This window comes from Armigeres subalbatus, chromosome 1, assembly GCF_024139115.2.
Source record: "Armigeres subalbatus isolate Guangzhou_Male chromosome 1, GZ_Asu_2, whole genome shotgun sequence".
NCBI classification, from domain to species: Eukaryota; Metazoa; Arthropoda; class Insecta; order Diptera; family Culicidae; genus Armigeres; species Armigeres subalbatus.
Window position 1 is genome coordinate 157,230,436 of NC_085139.1, and position 22,082 is coordinate 157,252,517.

The 22,082-nt window shown below is 36.0% G+C and overlaps 1 protein-coding gene across 1 annotated transcript in view; it reads left to right on the top strand.

Annotated features, from left to right (window-relative positions):
• Positions 1–22,082, top strand: part of LOC134205385 (glutathione S-transferase 1-1) — a 197,134-nt gene that overhangs the window by 73,163 nt on the left and 101,889 nt on the right. The gene's annotated exons all lie outside the window — the stretch shown is intronic.

The following is a 22,082-nucleotide window of genomic DNA, read 5'->3' on the forward strand; positions in this document are numbered from 1 at the left end:
GTTTCAGTTTATGTTACGTGCATCTAGTAGGCATGAAAAGTGGTTTGAAATTTTTGAATAGCATCGGCATGATAGTTAAGACCTGAATCAAGAAGATTAGTTCTACGGCAGGGTTGCCCCATTCATGGTTACAATATGTTTATAAGAAGGTTACAAATTTAAATGATTCTGGCTAATGTTGGAAAGCTATATACTGATTTTGGAAACATTTTTGGACTTTCCTACAGACGACAACAAATTTCACGAAGGTTTTGTCATATGGCGAAAAGGCTCGTGTCACCTGCAAACAATGATTTTGAAAACCTGATGGTGAATCAGTTAAGCCAGAAGTTAAAATGTTAAAAATATGGACCCCAGTATGCTGTCTAGAAAAACATCAAACATCATGCCGGTAGCGTACCAGATTTCGAACTCTGATAGTTTCCTGCAGTGTGCGAAATGATTAATAATTTTGGAATTTTGGTTATGTTTCATGATGTACAGAGGAAAATTTCAATTCATTAATTGAGCTTCATACCAAACACTATTAAATGTTTTTTTCTATATCAAAATTATCTGAGTCCTCATTCATGATAACGATCTTATCGCTAGAGATGCTTTTTCGCAAAAATAATTGACATGTCTCGTAAAAATAAGCCTTTCGTCTATCATTTACGCGTAATTGCTCAGGGGACCTTACAGACCTAACTGAGCAACATTTTTTAAACAAATTTTATTTACTAATTATCTTTTCTTCTCTTAGACTAGGTGTTTGATTAACACTATCATCCTTATTTTCTACGTTATGTAACTACAGACTTCGAACTCGGATTTACCTGCAGTGAGCAATCTGATAAATTATTTCGGATCATTTTAATAATGTACAGAGGAAAATTAAAACTCATCAATTTTGCAATCAAACCTTTATGCCAAACGCCATCAAACCTTTATGCAACCCCAGCCGAATATAATTCAGATTTGTTAAGTCGATTAAAATTCATAACTCTTAATAACTGATGATTGGTTGAGTGATAGGTTCTATTCCGATTCCGGTTCTAAATTTGGTATGCTTCACATGAGGAAACAGCTATATCCAATGTATGGGCATTGAAGAACGTTGTTCTGGTCAGTTCTAAAACCCCATAACTTCTTTAAGGGCCTTTAACAAATTACGTAACACTGTATGGGGAGGGAGGGGGTCAGACCGAGCGTTACGATCCATACAAAAAAATAAACTTAAACTTGTATTTTAAAATCATGAATTTGGATATGTCGCATGACACTGTTTGAAAATATCGATAAGTGGTTACTCCCCCAGGGAACTAAATCCGGAGCATTTCCGAGTGGATACAAATAGAAATCCAATGTATGAAATGACCAAGAATGTTATGGCATTGTAAAATCATGAAGTTTGATTCTGATCGATAAGTGACCACTTCCCCCAGGGCACCTGATCCGTGGCATGTCCAGATGGCCACCGATATAATATATTATACGAAATCGCGAACAATGAACTGGTATAGTAAAATCATGAAGTTTAATACGTCGCACGACACTGTTTGATTCGGATCGGTAAATGGCTTTTTCCCCACACGCTAACCTGAAATAACTCAGTCGCTGGGTCGCTTGTATCCGGATTTTTCTGATATTAGCAGTTGTCAAAATCCGGGTATGTCAACAAAATGGATCTGAGTCAGACGAACCCGAAATCTGGGTAACCGGGGACTTAAACATTTTCGGATGTATCAACATGGCGTCGACTGGCGTCGAAGTCGCATGCCATAATAAATGATGGCATTTTTCGTAGAATGCAGCAAGAAACAGGTAAGAAGTGTTGAAGTTATCATGGCGGAGCATTGTCGGCACAGCCGGCAAGTGATATGCGTTGGGGATTTTGTTTTATTTAATACTAGCAGACCCGACGAACTACGTTTCGCCTAAAATTGTTTTATTCTCTGCCTAGTTTTCGAGTTATGCAGAAATTTCGGTTTCATTTGTATGGGAACCCCCCTTTTCAAAGGAGGGAGGGGTCTCAAACCTTCTTAAGAACCTTCCCCGGTCCCAAAAACCTCTGCAGACGAATTTTCACGCCGATCGGTTCAGTAGTTTCGGAGTCTATAAGGTTCAGACAGACAGAAATTCATTTTTATGTATATAGATTTTTTACATAATAATAATTTTCTGGAGCGAAAAGAGCTGGGTACCGGTTACCCAGATTTTTTCGCTTGTACGGTTACTCAGATTTGAGTCAAGTACCTTTACCCATATTAGAGTAACCACGGTTTTGCCGAATCTGGGTCACTTTGGCATAATTTTGGGTAGATCCAGGTTAGCGTGCAGGACACCTTATACATATCTTATCAAGTGCTTCCAAAGTAGCTCAATAATCACAGGGAATCAGTAGATCATTCTACATTACGTCGTAAGATATTTATTGTTGAATTTATTTTACTATCATTAAATTGCTGAGAAAAGGATTTTTTCTACAAAAAAAAATAACCCTTAACGGAACTATGTTACAGACCGTCTCCAGGTAACATAAATTTCTGCTTCCAACGATACCAGGAGCATCACGGACAAAAATTCGTTATGTTTAAAACAACCATTGCACTATGGGAAATTCTCATACAAATGGGTGGTCAAAAATATTTTTTCAATGAAAACTGCTTCTTTACAACATATATTATGTGAAGGAATATTTAAGAACTATTTTCAACCCTTTAAGGGCCATCGTTAACCCTTCAAAAAATGTCACCCATGAAAAAAAAACTTTCCAACCATTACGAGGTATAGAGAATAAAAACCACAATTTTCAAGAAAACTTTGATTACAGCTTTCTCGTAAAGGCGCGAATATGCGCAAACAAATCTCGCTTAACTTTTCAAAAGGACCTAAGTAACATATTTTTCATGAATTAATTTGAATAGCGCAATCAAAAGAAAAACATGAAAGCTTTCGATTGCAGTGCTCAAATTAATTCATCAAAAAAATGTTACTTAGGACCTTTTGAAAAGTTAAGCGAGAAATCACAGTTTACAGATGAGGGGACATTTGGGGACATTAGGTTTGCGGGACCATTTTATAGCAAAGAATTATGATAATTCAAGTTTTTCTTCTACAACTTTTTGATATTATTCTTTGCGTGCAAAGCAAACCAAACTATCAAAAAGCTGAAGTTTTAAACTTTGAAATGGTATATAAAACTTTATATTTGGAGAAAAGTTGACTTCATAACATACAAATCAAAGTAAGGAATAATTTTTTAGTTTCACCCATATCTTTTGACTGAATAAAAACACAGCGCTACAATATTTTCCGATTCTCTTATCTAGGGTATATGCTTTCATATGATATATAAATTAGACAAATTGGAGATAGTAAATTTTTCGATTAATGGCCACCCCATAGTGCATTGGTTGAAACTCAACCTAAAATGATGGTTGTTAGAACCAAAATTTGTCGCTTCAAAACAACATTTTATTTCAAATCAAACAGGTCTCTAAGTTTACAACAATATTTTATGCTGTCCTAAACTAAATGTAGATCGTTTCTTGTACCTTGTGAAAATTTTAATCACAGTTTGCTGCTCCAGATTAAAATAATTAAACTTTTCAATTTGGATCATGACGAGACCCAATACGTATTTAAAAAGGTAATCATTCAAATGAGTTCATTTCTCACTAATATGCAACATAATCGCATTCTCATTTCAGGAGCCATCAACATATTTACTATGTGCGGGAACATAACACCCCGGGAGACGGTCGGACTACATATCTTCCGGCCAAAGTATTTTTATTCGAGTTCGATCCCAACAGTAGGATACATAAAATTTCTATGAATGAAATGAAAAACTTTTGCCGCTTGAGAACCAGGTGAAGGTGTACAATATTAAGTTCGTTTCGATTAAACTTTGCCAAACATTATAAAGCACATGTGGAGATTGGACAAATCAAGCATCCGAAAGATATTCAATTTGCAAAAAAGAGAACTAACCGCGGTGGAGGTTGGTACTCGGATTCTGATGGCTTTTCCGCAAACGTGATCTTTATGGTCTTGTTGTGTAGGGGTTATCACGCCTATCTAGAGAGTAGAAGGTTGAGGGTTCGAATCCCTCCAAGACACGTGGACTCTTTTTCGCAAATTTCATATCAATTTGTCCATTTCGAAACATAGCTTTGCATATGCACAGCCAATGTATATGGTTGAATCAAACAAACTGAAATTTTGCTTTTACTTATTTTAACCAAAATTTTGTTTGAAATTACCATATTTTTTTCGCCGTGATTGAAATCGGTGGATAATTGATCAAGTTAGATCAGATTGAAGCCACAAAAGGTAACATAAAAATCATGTCGGTGCAGTAAAAGATATATGTACATATATATTAAACTGTGGCACCATATGGTCATTTTTTCAAATCAATGGTTTTTCGAAACCATTATGGGTTCCAAACAACTGTGCAGAATTTGGGCCCGATTGGTTGCTCGCTTTATGCATCGCGTTTGAAGTTTGTACAGAAATTAGCATGGAACAATATATATTTACGCATTTTTACTTCTAAAGGTTTCAGTTCATCGTAAACTAAGTGGCACATTGCGTTAAAGTATAAACCAAAAGATGCCGAAAAACTTTGCTGAAGAAGGTACGTTGCTAATCTCTGCGGAAAGCGAGGCCGCAACCAATCGAGCCCATATTTCGCACATTTGATTGGGGTCCCATAACAATTCAGAAAAAAGGGGCCCTCCTTAGCCGTACGGTAAGACGCGCGGCTACAAAGCAAGACCATGCTGAGGGTGGGTGGGTTTGATTCCCAGTGCCGGTCTAGGCAATTTTCGGATTGGAAATTGTCTCGACTTTCTGGGCATAAAAGTAACCCTCATCGTGCTAGCCTCGCGATATACGAATGCAAAAATGGTAACCTGGCTTAGAAACCTTGCAGTTAATAACTGTGGAAGTGCTTAATGAACACTAAGCTGCGAGGCGGCTCTGTCCCAGTGTGGGGATGTAATGCCAATAATGATAATGAGAAGAAGAAGAAGAAGAATAATGAAAAACTTGATTTCACTTGATTGTAATTTTTCTCGTCCAAAGTTTTGCATTCAACTTTTTACGAGTCAGTGCAATAATACTACATAAAACAAATATGACTGAAATCAAATTAATAATTCTGTTATTTGAATTCTCAAAACAGATTTTATGTAAGGTTCAAATTCTAAATGATTAGTTATTATTTCTCGACTTCTAGAAAAAATATTATACATATTTTGCTGGACCGACAAAAGTGAACCGTTTCTCACTAACGCTAGAAAACACGCGAGATCCAGATAGATGATTAATTTGGCACGTGGCGTTAAATTATGGATCATTCTAAAGTTATGTAAAATATTATGCTGTACTTGCTTAACGACTGTATGATATCTAGCTTTATGAGTTTTTCTTTCAGCCTTGGCAGTCTATAAAAGCAGCAAAAACGAGTTTGTTTGATCCGACGGTTTCGGTTTTATATTAAACCTTTTTCTCTATTCCTTGAAAAAGGTTTAATGTAAAACCCAAACCCCCGGATGTAAAGGCAAACTTGTTTTTGCTGTTTTTACAGACTGCCAAGGCTGAAAGAAAAACCATAAAGCTAAAATATTATGAATCATAAGTAATGTTTGTTCTTCGCACATTCCTTGCAATGGCAATATTTTATGTGGAAAATCTGAGTATATCTGTGATGTTGGATATAGTAAAGGCAAGTTAAAATATTTTTTATGCAACAGTTCTGTAAGGTTTGCAGTTTCTTCAATTGTGATTTACATGCTCTTCCCACACTATAATCAAATATTTAAAATGTGAATTAATATGAGCAAAATAGAATATCAGTAGAGCTTTTCAAGACACAAAGCTACTGATTCGTTTCATAACTCCGCACATTGATGAAACTTTCCCAGCGATTTTCTTACTGTGCTGATCGCAAGATAAGGTACAATCTAAGTAAATGTCAAGGTACTTGAAAGAATAAACTTTTTCTAGTTTGTGATTGCCCATCGCTAAGTTAGAGACTATTGGAGGTCAGAGTCTATTATATATAGAGTTGTGCAAAGAGTATAGCCAAATCTACCTATTGAACTGTCAAACCGTCTACCTATCGAGCAAAGTAAACAAATGCTTGTTGGTGAGGCGGAAGTATTGTTATCGCCTAATAATTATTATGGCGAATTAAAACGCATGAATTGAAATGTATAGATTTGATCTAGAAACAGCTTCAAAAACATCAATACATTCCCAATAAAGTAGCAAAAGGAAACTCACGTGTTTGCACTCTGTGGGTGACTATGTTATCGAATTAAAATGCTTTAGAAGTGAACACTCCCGTGAAGTCACTTGAAGGGTTAAACAAAAGTGTAAGTTGGCAACAGAATAACAAGAGCATCATTCAGAATAAGTGTAAGAAGATCCTCTTTGCGTAACTCTATATAATAGACTCTGTTGGAGGTCTTCTTCTTGGCGATCGGAAAATCATATATTTGTTTTTCTTCAAGTTTAATGATAACAAATTGTTACAAAAATAATTTTGCAGGATGTCCAAGTCTTCGGCTATGCTGTTACGGTTCATTTTATCTTACTTGTAAGTGACAAATGTTTTAGTGGATTTGCGTATGTTCCATTTCGGAATGTCCTGTGTTTGGGCCTGAGGACAGGCAATAAAATATAAAAAGAGAGATTCCCAAACACAGACTTTATACTACTGAAGCCACCTGGAACAAATTAATTCCAGGTGCCCAAATAGGATCGGAATCCTAAACGAAATCAAGCTATGAATACAGCAACCAAATTGCTGTAGACAAAAAGCAATGCGCAAATCAAATACATTTGCGGGATTTGACTGATGGACAAAAACCTTTAATTAATAGAATATGGCAGTATCGTCCGCAAATAATTTTGGAGATCCAGTGCGTCCTATTTTTTTATATCATTGATGTACATAAGAAAAAGGAGAGGCCCAATATTACTCCCTTGGGACATGCCAGTGTGTGTAGACCTCAAAGAACTTCTTTCATCTTTATAACAGACATACTGTTTTCTATGCTCCAAGTAACTTTGACTAATATTGTTTGCGAATCCTATGCTTCCATAGTATTCTAGTTTATGTAGCAAAATGTTATATTTCAGAGTATCAAAGGTCTTCTTCAGATCTAAGAATAAGGGTCCAACATACCTCTTCGAATCCGTTTAATCTAATAAAGTTGTCAGCTAGCTCTGTGATGGCAATAGCTTGGGCATAAACAACCCCCCCCCCCAAGAGACGAAATTTTTAGAAGAAAATTTTTTGGTAGAATTTTTTTTTCAGAAAACCCGGCCCAGACCAATTTTTTGGCTACGCCACTGTCGCTGCTATTACTTATTAGTCGAATTAGGAGAGAATTACCGGAAGAATCTTATACCTCGTTAAATCGAGCCATTTTGAAAAAAAAAATAGATTAGATAACGTGTATTTAAAATGTACACTCGTTTGAGGTCAGCAAGAATGTGAAAAAAAAACAAACTATGGCCCTCCTCTATGGTTCCAGAAATAGCAGTGCAAAAACCTCAACCTCAAACAATAGAGAATAGTTGCAGATAGTTTCGTCGCAGAGGCAAGGCATGAGAGTCTCGAATTGTCCGTAGAGTAATGAATGATTCAAAATTACAGGCGATCCATCGTTCAATGTTTTAACACACGAAATTCTAAAACCTGCATCGCAGATTTGGTATTTTGCGAAGAGAGTATACTTTTACTAGATGAATAAGGTACCCCGGGGCAAGTGGGACCTAAAAAACGCATAGTTCGCTAGCAAAATTCCTTTCAGTTAAAGCATACTTTAGAAAAACAAAGGTATTTCAGAACATTAACCACGGATACATCATTATATGCTTCCATTGTTGAAGTGCAGAGGTGTTTGGAAGCCATTTATCTCAATTACAAAAATATTGGTAGTGCTCCGAAATAGAATTTATTGTGAGGGGACCCACTCTCTACTCCCTCTCAAACGGGGTAAAGTGGACTCTATTCTGTTTCTCCACTGTCCGAACAGAAACTAATTTGAGGAATGGGTATTATATTATTCATATTATTTCAGAGCATTGAGTATTTTAAGATCATGGATAGAGATTGATTTGCACGTCGAACTTTATTTTTGCAACAAGAAAGCGGATTTATAATGTTAGCGTATATGAAAAACAAGATAACAGCCGATTTATATTGTTTTAATTGACTGTTGTCTTGGTTTCTTTCTATTATCTACTTTACTGGCATACCAAATGTTTTAGGTGGTAAGGATAAACAAATCTTTTTATTCACTTTTCCATTATGAATAAATATTTCTTTATTTGTAAATTCAACAAATTATTACATAAATCAATAGCAGTTCAAAAGAAACGTTTTTTTATTGATGCGCAGTGTTTTAATTTGTAACAGAAAAAATTCGCCAATTTGTGTGTTAAGCACTATTTATTTATCTAAAGAATTTGATGCGATGTTTGGAAATAACAGAACACAAGACAAATCCTGTTGACCTATTGAAGAATAAATAGATTATTTGGACTTTGTTAACGGAAGAATATCTTTGCTAGTTATAGCCATTCCTCTTCTTCGCTTATGTGGGAGATAATTTTCAGAACGTAAAAATACACAGTTGGTAAATAACTGTACAATACTTTTTAACAACGAAATCAAACTTGCATCTGATCTCAGATCCGTAAGTGATATATGAATGACGGTAGTTATTTTTCACTAGACAACCATCTAAAAACAATTAAAATAGATTATCGAAAATGTTGTTCAAATATGTCCCACTTGCCCCATGTATGTTAAAAGTCTAAGGATGTAAAATGAAAATTGCAAGATTTTGGCTTCTTTAATTAAAAGAAAATTTAAATCGTTTTCGATGTCCACAATTGATTGTTACTATTGGCTCCAAAATATTCACATTCCATCATCAATGATAAATTTAGAAAACTTGGCTATTTTAGTTTGAAATCCATTGAACTAAAAATAAAAGTAACTATTTTCCTTGGTAAAGTTAAAAGTCATGACTGCAAGCACAATAGCATTTAGTATGGTTGCCTTAAAATGGTTTTGTGGATTCCAAATATTTTGTGTCGTGGGTGAATTCCGTTCATAGTTCTGGCTCCAACTTCCTAGAACATTACGTTACCCATTACAAAACGTTCACCGATTCATCTGGCAGTCATAGTACCCACTTACCCCGTATTCTCACTTGCCCCGGGGTACCTTAGTTATTTTCACACTTTTCTATAGCATAGGATAGCATAACGCATAGTAGGGGAAGAGGTTCGGTTGTGGGCACCCTTTTGTCTTTGATCCATAGCTTTGGCCCTAGTTGATCTTATGCCGACATTTGTATACCAATGAAAGCTTGGTATCAATAACTTTACCATTAGCGAAGGAAAAATAGTTTCACCGGTTTGAAAAGAAATATTGACAATTTTGCAAATTTAGTGGTTCGGTTGTGGGAACCCTTGAAAACTCGGTTAAAAATAAAGAAGCATGAATAGAATCCACCCAGATTTAAAGAAAAGGAATAATTTATTCATTTTAATAGCCAGGAGACACTTAAAAATCAGATCAATCCACCTAGCAGTGATGATGACTCCATCGGTGCGGTGGCAATCGTCACTGAGTCTTAAAATAGATTAAATGAATATGCATTGGAACTCACTTTCTGAATTAAATTACTTCAAGTGTCATAAAACTTTGAAAAAGGCCAAAAAAACTTTTGTATTGTTTTTTTTTGTAAAAAAAGTTGTTCAAAGTTCAAAGTAGAGATCCCCATCCGGTATTGAGCACAAGACACTGACATCCATGTTACAATATGATAAGCAGACTAATAATAGCTGTCAGAAATCGACAGCATTTGTTATCTGTCAAAAGATACGTAGGGATGCCTATAACCGAACGGTGCCCACAACCGAACCTCCTCCCCTACACGTAAAAGTAGAGTAAAATGCGGTTAGCGGCAATATAGTAACTAGATTGCAAAAAAATGTTTGAAATCAAACTTATTGCTAAATACTTGGAATTAACATTCTCGCGCTAGAGGCAAAATCGTGATAAAATAGAAAACGCTAAAGCCGGAAGGGTACGATGGGCAGGACATGTTGCAAGAATGCCGGACAGCAACCCTGCTAAGATGGTGTTCGCTTCCGATCCGGCAGGGTAACGAGACGGCACGTGGGATCGCAAAGCGAGCGAGAGATGGGGCAGACCCAGGTGCCAAAACGACTTAAGGCGAGCGTGAAGGGCGTATCCGAGGGGATGGAGAGATGCGGCCTCGAACCGTGCATTGTGGCGTCAAATTGTTGATTCAGTGTTATCTGTTTAGATGTTAACTAAATAAATGAATGAAAAAACAAATGAAAACGTTTGAACTATGTGAAGAATTTTAGAACTTTTAAATTTTTTTAAATGGAATTGAATTAAAAACAACCCATAGTTAATTGATTTTTTTTATTTGTAAGTTGTAAATGAGCAACATAAAAATCAGAAGCAATAACTTTTTAATACATTTTTACAATACAAGAGTTGCAGGGTTGATGTGTTAATTTTGTTCTGGATGCCCCCTTTGCATTGCATATCTCTGTGAAACCCCTTCGAACATGTATCACATGGTCCAGATACTTGCTTTTAGTACGCATACGTATCAATATAAACAGTTTTGTCAGTCTATATAAAACAAGTTTGGGCTCCAAAAATCGTGAGCCTAACATTTTTAGAAAGAAAATAGGAAAGTTAACACGGCAAAAATAGTTATCGAAAATAAGTTGAGATAATTGTGAAACCTTTGTATTAACTGTGATTAAAAAAATAAAGTTTAACAAATTTATTTCTCGCAAGTTTTTATTAATAAGCAAAACACATAATGTTGTTCTGTAATTTAAAACGGATTTTTATGTTATTCACATCTTGGATAACAGTATACCTATCAAACCAACGTCGTATCATTGAACAAGTAGATAAAATATACTATGTACCTTTTTATTAATCCAATAAATCACATGGTCCAGTTAGAGTTTTGCTGAAGCAATTGCTAATCCTGTACCGATTTATTTTCATGCACAAGCATTAATTTCGTCATTGCTTGATGGATTAGAGGATTATTTATCAATCGAGTAGTTGAATCACGCACACTGTCTAACCAAGCATCATCGCATACAGTGTTATTTATTGGGCAGCAAACAACGTTATCAAGCAAAAATTGCTGCACGTCGTACACAGCGGCTCATCTGATTCGCTGAAATTCGCTGATAACAGTCTCTCGATACCGCGAGCGAACAATTGACTCGGGTCAAGTGCTCGGCAATCACACCATCATCGGCGCATCGCAGCAAACGATCCGCCGTTGGGGCACATGGTGCGGATGGAAATGGGCGTGGACATGCGCCACGATTGGTACCACTCAACAACCAATCACGGCAGCGGATGCGAGACGCGAAAAAGAGAAACATCGCGAGCGAGATTTTGTGCTTCCCGGACCGGTTGATACACATTACCATATGCGATGGGGCGATGGGTCTCGTCGTAATGTTCAATCAGGGCCGGTTCCTTCTAAATGAAAAATCATTGTGGAATGATGTATGAATTACAGAAAAATCAATCTACAATAACACACGTGTTAATTATCAGATTATATGTTATATCGAAGCAATCACGTTTTTACGATGAAAAATGGAGGAAATCCCTTAAAAAGAGTGGGAAAATTCAGAATATTAACAAGATTTTAATTTATGAATTCATAGACTATGAATGTCTGATACAAAATTCACTAAGTCAGACTCTGCACAATGTCATTGTATGGATTTATTCGATAATATCCGTTCGGTATCGTGCACAAACATTTCGATTTTAGTATTTTCTTCTTGCAGATAAATGTGACTTGATTTATCTATCCAATATTTTCACAGTAGATTGATTATGTTTGATCAGATTGCTATTTGGTGACACAAAAGTCTCATTTTCATTTTGTATGCACGCTGATGGCTACAATTTAGGGCACAGCAGAGATACTTTGTTGGCCGAGGATAATGTATTTATGAAATTTGATATTTATTAACTTGTGCTTGGGTTTTCGGTTTGTTTTCTTTAGTCAGGCACTTTGCCATGTACCGACAATTGATTTAGTTAGGTCGCGCGAGACCGGATACTTGTTCAATATATGTAGCAGCAACCGATCTAGTTGGATTTGTAGACACAGCAGCAATAACAACATGTGCATTAGAGAAGTGTATGTTGCGCCGCGCAACTAGTGGGACATTGTGTCAACAAAAAGGTGCCATAAGATACCATATCACGGTGTCTACGTTGGTGGCCCTCCGAGTTTGCGTCGGTTTTGGCTAGATGCGTCTGGAAGATGCTTCAATTGATAAAAATGCATACGAAAAACATGCTTATGCAAAATTTTAACACAATAGAGACGAGAAACATTTGTGCATGTTTTTATTCATACAAAAATAAGCGAATTGGAATTGAACGTACATTTTTTTATTACAAAAATGTATTAGTATAGCATAGCGTAGCATAACTGCCCGCAAACCATCATGGGTTGGCTGTCCATAGAGACGTAAGATGCGCCAGAAAAATAGCCTGGGCCATATTTTTCATTCAACGACCTCTTTGTTCAACACCTGGACAGGTCCTTACGATCAGTGGGAAGTGTTGATTAGATATTTACTTAAGAAGATGCGGATAACTCGCGCGACCTTCACATAGACATTCTGAGTTAAATTTGGATGGGTTGATTATAGGAGTGCTTTCCATGGCGAAAAAAGCGTAATTCTTCTAAATGTATAAAAACAATCAAAATGTAAAATGGCATTTGGTATTGAAATAATATTGAATGATAGAAAGTAGAGATAAATAATAAAGCCAACTTTTAAAATCAATAATTTTAGTAATGATTATGCAATCATCAGCATACTTCTGAAATAAGATTAATAATATTTTTTAAATTTAAAGTTTACATTGTTGTATAATCTTGTGCCAGATCCTTCATCAGCATTGATTGAGATTAGTTTCGTTTGCACGTAGATATCATGTTTTTTGTTTCAATAAAAAAATGTGGCCGTTTGAATACATCTATGATCACATAAAAATATAAAAACATGAAATTGCGAAAATAAATAATATGTGTGTGGTAGAGAGTAAGATGAATTATAATCAAACAACAATGTTTAGCTATGTTTAGCAATCCTCTGAAAAAATAATAATATTTGATAAAAATGAAGTTGGCATAGTTGTGTGATGTTACACCAGAGCCCTCGTCCGTAAAATGTTGCTGAAACAAACAAAATTTCATGTACATATAAGATAAAATCCAACCACCTATCCGCATACGGTTAAATCGTAGAGTACGCTTCCATCCAGTTTATGTTCTGTTACCACAACAGTTTGCCTACTGTATTCTTCATGAAATGAATTAAAATGTGATATATAATTGATTAAAAAAACTAAAAATGAACAAAAATTAAGTAGCCATACATCATTGCAAATTGATGCTTGCATTTCACTTTAGTTCCCCTTCTTTCTTCCGGTGGTTTCTATTTTGAGTATAGTGACTTTAAAAATACATGCCACCATAAATCATTCCCCGTGTGGGCTCGGAATACTCGGCAGGCATCGGAACACCAAAACGATCGCTTCCACCAACAAGATCTAAATACCAACCCGCCGCATTTGATAACTAGTTGCCTAAATCCCCGTCCGTAAAAATAATATGCATTGATTTTTTTTATTGCAATAATGTATTGTACGCAATTTGTTGTAAAATTATATTTTTCATCTGACTCAAGAAAAATCGCGCTTTAAAAATCATTTTTTGCTACAATTAACCTAATTTATATAAATCATCTGAAGAACGTAGTACGTGGTAAAATATCTAGTGATTTCGTATCAGTTGAAGTTATTAATTTTAAACAATTCTCGCTTAACTTTTCAAAAGGACCTAAGTAACATTTTTTTCATGAATTAATTTGAATACTGTAATCAATAGCTTTCATGTTTTTCTGTTGATTGCGCTATTCAAATTAATTCATGTTAAAAATGTTACTTAGGTCCTTTTGAAAAGTTAAGCGAGAAATTCTTAAGTAACGAAATTGAATTTTTTCAAGTTTGGAAAAATGTATTTGAACAGCGTTTCCAAAAGTAAAACAACCATTTTCCATAACTGAACGAATAGTTGTTTTATAAAGGGTTATTAAATCAGAAAGGTGAGCACCCCACCAAGTTTTTTTTTTGCCTTTCTCGTACACTAAGTGTACGTAAAGGCTATAATGTTGCTTCAAAAAATTTTGATAGGAGGCCCGGAGGGCCGATTTTTATATACCGATCGACTCAGCTCGACGAATTGAGGTGATGTCTGTATGTGTGTATGTATATATGTGTGCGTATGTGTATGTGTGTATGTGTACAAATTTTGTAGACACACTTTTTGAACTTCCATTGTCCGATTTGCTCGCAACAAGTTGCAGACGACGCGGAATTCAGTCCCATTGTTTGCTATTGAAAATTAGATCAATAGCTCATCGCAATCTGGAGTTATGGCCAAAAACTGTTTTTGCGAATAAAAAATTTCAATATGTTCTCAACTGAATACACCTAGATTCGAACTTCTGACCTCTGGGGTGGAAGGCGCTTGCCATACCACAAAACTATCGGAACACACATGGTATGAGTAAACCGAAGTCGTACAGTATTTATCAAATTAGTATGTGTGCATTTCTTTTCAAAGCCACAGAGTTCACTCTGCTAGGGTAACAGTGCCAATATTGGAAGTATTATTGAATCAATGAAAGAAAATATATATTTGATAATTCGAAATTGATAGTTTTAATGCATTAACAAATAGACAAACTTTGAATTTGCTAGAAATGAAATTGGATTCATTTCGTCTTAATAATTAATCTAAATTTCTTGGAGGTAAAATGAGCTCCACTATACTGCCGTCGCAACCATAATCGTCCAATATTGATTTTGCATGGAAGAAAATATGAAACAGTTACGCTTGCGGCGGCAGTATATAGGTAGGAAAGCCAATTTGTTGGAGAAATTATTGTTTTCAATTAATATTCATAATGGCACAATTACAACGTGTCGCTTCAAGTAAAGCAAACGTTAAGTAATGCAATGATGAACAATATTATTAAGACCCCATTGTCTCCACTGAGGCCATGATCGCCTTATAAGTGTTTATTTGGGTAACCTTTAACGAAAAGAAATGTGTTCAATAATTAATAACGTTTCTCTTTACTAAACGTAATCAGGCCCATTTTTTATATTATTTTGCTATCATGCGCTCGCATACCCTACATACGAGTTCGATCAGCGGCGTTCAATCAGCGTATGGGAGCGCAGCTGATGTGCGTGAGGACGCTATGCAAGCACATTTCGGCGGGAGCGAACGGCACTGCATTCGCTTCATTCGCTTGCCGTCGGATGAATATCGCAGAAGGAAGCATCACCAACACACCGCATGGCCCTGACGAAAGCGAGTAAACAAAATGGGGGCCGGATGATGCCTTTTTATTTCACCCGGCAAGGGATATCAATTTTAAAATGGTTGTTAAAACGTTAAAACACATTTTAACCGAAAATAGTTGGATTTTTCAGGTTCGAAATTTAATTTACTTTTAGATTGGCAACACGAAAGCATAGCATAGCATATGTGATTGTACAAATCGTGGGTGGCTATACAATGCTCAATTGAGCAATCTACTGTATATTGTCGCAAATTGGTACTTGGGATTAGTACCTTTTCCTATACAGTAGCAGTTGTATACCTGGCCACGTCCTTACAATCACGGAAGGAAGGAAGGAATGTTAGTTCAACATCTACTAGTGAAGATGCAGGAACCCATACTACCTTCATAGATGTCTCAGGAAGGAAAATTTGTGTTAGTGGGAAAGGTGAATAATAGGGAGCTCTATTCGACAATATAGAGCGTTTGTCAATAACAGTATATGCTGTAAAAATAATAAAATATATTCATCAATTTACTTACGAACCGTCCTAAGGAAAAACAAAACAAAACACAAAATTTCGGCAAATCGCGCGATCGTTCCGCCGTCCGAAACAAGAGCCAACTCGCACTGCACTAATTAACTTTATTACCGACCGCGCAATGCAAAACACAAAATTTCGGCAAATCGCGTGATCGTTCTGCCGTCCGAAACAAGAGCCAACTCGCACTGAACTAATTAACTTTATTACCGGCCGCGCAATGCAAAACACAAAATTTCGGCAAACCGCGCGATCGTTCCGCCGTCCGAAACAAGAGCCAACTCGCACTGCACTAATTAACTTTATTACCGGCCGCGCAATGCAAAACTCAAAATTTCGGCAAATCGCGCGATCGTTCCGCCGTCCGAAACAAGAGCCAACTCGCACTGCACTAATTAACTTTATTACCGGCCGCGCAATGCAAAACACAAAATTTCGGCAAACCGCGCGATCGTTCCGCCGTCCGGAAACAAGAGCCAACACGCACTGCACTAATTAACTTTATTACCGGCCGCGCAATGCAAAACACAAAATTTCGGCAAATCGCGCGATTGTTCTGCCGTCCGAAACAAGAGCCAACACGCACTGAACCGGTTAACTTTATTACCGGCCGCGCAATGCAAACCACAAAATTTCGGCAAATCGCGCGATCGTCCCGCCGTCCGAAACAAGAGCCAACTCGCACTGCCACTTTTAGATTGGCAACACGAAAGTCTAATTATTTCGATTAAACAACATGTGTAGATATGTAGCCTGATATAAAGGTGTAGACTTCGGCTATCTGTTGGTGGTGTTGGATTGCGTGGGAGTGCTCTCGCCTCTTAGATTTGACGAATCGATGTTCTAATCTTTGTTTACAAACGCAGAGAATTCGTTTTTTCGTTTTGGTATTGAGTTAAAATAAAAATTGTTTCAAGTTCATTGGTATTATACACTGAGGAAAATGGACGTATGATTTTCAATCAAACGCCTTATAAAAATTTGCCACAAGGAATCGGTATGAATTTCAATAAGTTGCCTTATGAATGATGATTTTCATTTGAAAAAAAAATGAAGTGCGGCAGACTGGGTTCGAACCATGGACGTCGGGGTCGGGAGGCCGGTATGTAGACCACACGCCCATCGACGTTTGATTACTCAGCAAGGTAGTTACCGTATAAGAATCACTGTTGGTGGAATAATCAGTCGAAGATTCATAAGGCGCCAGTTATGAATTTCGATAGTCCAGTTCGCTGAGTGTACTAGAAAATATGTTTTTGAAAAAAAAAAGAATAGAGCCGAACGAGCGTTGATCACAGGACTCTCTGAGTGAGAGCCTAGAACGTTACCCCTCAGCTATCTTTACTTCTTGAAAGATTGGTGATCGAAGTATAACAGGTTATACGCAATTTGCACTGATCATCTGCTGCTTGTGCATTCGTGCGGCAACGCACCGGCTGCTGTGTTTAGGTTCCGTGGCATATTTAAATCATCTGACGTTGAAAAACATATACGATTGAGTTTACGTCATGTGCTTGTCAATTCATTCAGATAAGTCACCTAATATTCATAGTGTTTTGGTGTGCAGGGAAGCAACATCAATTTCAATATTTAATTTGAATCCACCAATCCAATCCATATTGGCACAGTATATGTAAAACATGGATGGTCTAACAATTAGTTTGTAAATAAAACAATTTTTTTTAGTAAATGGTTTTGATTTTCTATAAATATTAATTTAGTATTATTCCTACCTTTTCGCTTGCATACCTTCTGTGTGGTTTTTGAAAGTTAATTAATTCATGCTATACATGAGTCCTAAATCTTGGACTTCGCTAGACCAATTAATTGTAACATTCATATAGTGACAACATATCTGTTTGAAGATTTCAAATAGCACTGGGATTATGTGGGAGAATCTGAGTTTCGGAGTGATTCGGATAAAATTTTTCATTCTTGCAAGTCAATGAAAATGTATCCAAACTTTTCTACAATCCAAACATGATTTGGATCATGTAGTAATCTAAATTCGATCATTTAGTTTCTCGATGACTCATTCCAGAGGTTAAATTTCAAAACGTGTTTTATGGTGGACTTCTGGTGCGAATATTTTTCGACAGCTCTGTCCTACAGTTTATTGTATTAATTTAATTAATAACAGAGATGAAACACTAGCTTGTAATAACTTATACTGTTAATAACATTATTTTTTATTAGTTATTATTAGTCAGTATAAGTAAACAAAATGGGGGCCGGATGATGCTTTTTATTTCACCCGGCAAGGGATATAGGGCGTCAATTTTAAAATGATAATTAAAACGTTAAAACACATTTTAGCCGAAAATAGTTTGATTTTTCGGGTTCGAAATTTAATTTTCTCTTAGATTGGTAACATGAAAGTTTCATTATTTCGATTAAAAGCCATGTAGGCTACATATCTACACTACAAGGATGTTTTCGATCATTTAGTAATCTGCGTTCAATCATTTAGTAGTTTGTCAATAACACATTCCAGAGGCTAGATTTCAAAATGTGTAGTATGGTGGACTGCTAATTCAAAGGTTTATCTACAACTCTGCCTAACAGTTCGATGTTTAAATTATACTGGTAATAGAGCTATAGAGCTAGTAGCAGTAGCTTATACTGAATGATTGGAATTTTGTTATCATTTGGTATAAGTCACTGCAACTAACACTGTAACTCCTTCAATGGTGGAATTGAAACATCGATATATTAGGCAGATATATAGAAAAACCTTCGCATCAGAAGTCCACCGTATAACACATTTTGGAATTCAGCCTCTGGAATGAGTTATAGACAAACTACTAAATGATCGAACGCAGATTACTAAATGATCGATAACATCCTTGGTAGGTAAATACTTCGGCTAGCTGTTGGTGGTGTTGGATTGCATGGGAGTGCTCTCGTCTCTCAGACTTGACAAATCGATGTTTTAATCTTTGTTTAAAAAATGCAGATAAGTCGTTTTAAAAATTTGGTATTGAGCTATGGAAAAAATGAATAAAATTTATTGGTATTAACTAAAAAATGTTTAAATTTAACATTAAACAAAAGAGAGTCAGGATGAGCATCGAACATAGACCCGCTGAGTGACAGCCTAAAGCGTTACCCCTCGGCTCTCTCCGCTTCTTGGATATGTGATGATCGAAGTATAACCGGTTATACTCAATTTGCACTGATCATCGGTTGCTTGTAACATTCGTGCGGCAACGCACCTGTGCTGTGTTTAGGTTCCGTGGCATATTTAAATCATCTGACGTTGAAAAACATATACGATTGAGTTTACGTCATGTGCTTTTGTGTCATAATGTCAGATGTCAGATATGTCACCTAATATTCATAATGTTTTGGTGTGCATGGAAGCAACTTCAGAATCAATTTCAACATTTGATTTGAATTCACTGTAATGCATTCTTCCTGGCGTTGCAGCAAATAATTCATATTGGCACAGTATATGTAAAACATGGCTGGGCTAACAATTAGTTTGAAAATAAAACAATTTATTTTAGTAAATGGTTTTGATGTTCTATAAATTTTAACTAACTATAATCGTACCTTTTCGTTTGCATACCTTCTGTGTTTTTGATAGTTAATTAATTCATGCTATACATGAATCCTAAATCTTGGACTTCACGAGACCAATTAATTGGAAACCCATTCATAGCGACAACATATCTGTTTGAAGATTTCAAATAGCACTCGGATTATGTGGGAGAAGCTGAGAAATGCCGAAATGCTCTCTATATGAAGAAAAGCAACCCTAGTAGAATTCTTCTAAGACTTTATTAAGTCGGATCAAAATCGTAAATCTTAATTGAAAAGTGGTTAAATGGCATTGACAAAAACGGAACTGCTCATCAGCAAAAATGAATTCTTATCTATATGATGAAGAATCATACTATTTCAGAAGGTGCCAGAAGCCTAAGCTGGATTCTGACTTCAAAACAGAAAAGTTTGTCAATTGACCAAAATTATGGATCATATCACCGAAGTTATGGATCATAATCACGATAAAAATTGCGCAAAATTGTATTTTTTATTAAATGTAATTTGAATAATTTTCCAAACATTTATGGATCATTTGTCATACGTTCATGGGAAAATAGCAGGAATGATATTGTTTTTCTTGATCATGTTTAAGGTGAGTTACGGCGGCGTCCACAAATGGCAGGCACAATGGCCGTGCTATCCCTCACCTCGCGTTTTGCTCGCACAAATGTGAATATTTAGGCGGTTAGCACATCTGTAAACCATTTTTCGTGTATGCTGCAAGTGAGCAAAGGTGAAAAACTACTTTCCGCTTTTGCCTGTCGTTTACTTTTCGAGTTATGTGCCCTTTAAAGCGCTATGTCGATTTTTAATTGGACTCCAACGCGATTCACCTTAAAGGTACATACTTATTTTACAATTATTTGATATATATTTTTTTTTAGCTTAGTTATGCTTAGTTATGGATCTTAAAATTATTCTTTATGGATAAGCCTGAGCTATTTTTTGGATTTGAGGTATCGTTTTATGGAATATTCTGATGTTATTTATGGATCGTTTTGTGCATTTAACGGTACAAAGTAAGGGCTGCCATAAACAAATTTGAAAAATAAGATCTATTTAGTGTTATATTAGACTTTTCTAATATGTTTGTCAACCCATTTGAACGAGCGAGAAATCATCACCGCTAGGTGGATTAATCAGGGTTTTTATTTTATTTATTTTATTTCGTCAACCAACGTAGACTAGTACATATACATGTTTGTTTTTGTAATGCTATAGTATAATTAAATAATAGGTTTTTTTTAGTAAAGTGATGTATAATTTTGATTTTGAATTTATATTGCTGAATTTGTAATGTTTGTTCTTTGGAAATACTGTCTAATGTTATGCCGAGACATTGTTAAGTCAATAGTTTCACAGTGTTGATTGTAAACGGCCATCATTCGGTTGAGAGGCCCAAATTTGGCGTAATTTGTTCGGCAGTGGTTGGTTAAAATAATGTTCTATGTCGAAGTAGCCGAGAAGGTATGTAAAAGTTAAATTTCGATAAAATTTCAGTTGAATCAACACGTTGAGAAACTATATCGTTAACAAATGAAACCGTTGCACATTCTCGACGCTCTTTCAAAGTTTGTATATTTATAAGCATGCAACGTGCTTCATAAGATGGAAGAGGAAATGACGTCCAACCTAATTTACGAAGAGCGTATAATAGAAATTGTTTTTGTACTGACTCTATTCTTTCTTCATGTGTGGTTGTATAAGGCGACCATACAATGCTACAATATTCCAGTATAGATCGTACATATGAAACATTTAGTGTTTTGATTGTGTAGGGATCCTGAAAGTTGAAGCAAAAACGCTTGATAAAGCCTACCATATTATTAGCTTTGTGGATGATTGCAGGGCTGGTAGCGATAAATGCCGTTCAAAATAGTGACTTAGTGACCAACGATGACGAAAAAAGTGACCAAATAGTGACTTTCAGATGCAGAAAAAGTTAACAAATAGGGTAAACTGCCCAATAGTGGACCCCCTAGTAGCGGAATTTTGATCTTCCTGTCATAAGCCTTAAAAATTTTCAACATATTAACTCTGCTTGATATCTATAAACAAGCTCTGCATCCCCTCTTCACGACACATACATAAAACACCCAAATACACGACGTTATTCGTTAAAATTAACATTTTAAAGTCTAACCGAATTCGCCCTATAGTAGACCCCCTGGGGGTCCATAATAGGAAATTGCTTCCCTATAGTCGACACTTCATTTGATTTTCATGTCCCGTTTCGGGACGTTCTTCTTCCCTATTATGGACCCCCCAAAATATTCCTATAATGGACACTCTCGTGTTCATTTTTTATAGAATGGTAAAAAATCATCTAATTTTATTTTCCATAGCATTTCCAATGCATGTAATCAAATCATAGGACTGTAAGGTAGGTTCTCCCGATAGAATTTCATAGCAAAATGTTGACATTGTGCAGTAATAATGCAAAAATGGCTGGAGGGTCCACTATTGGTTGGGGTCCACTATTGGGCACTTTACCCTAGTCACTTTTGTATGACG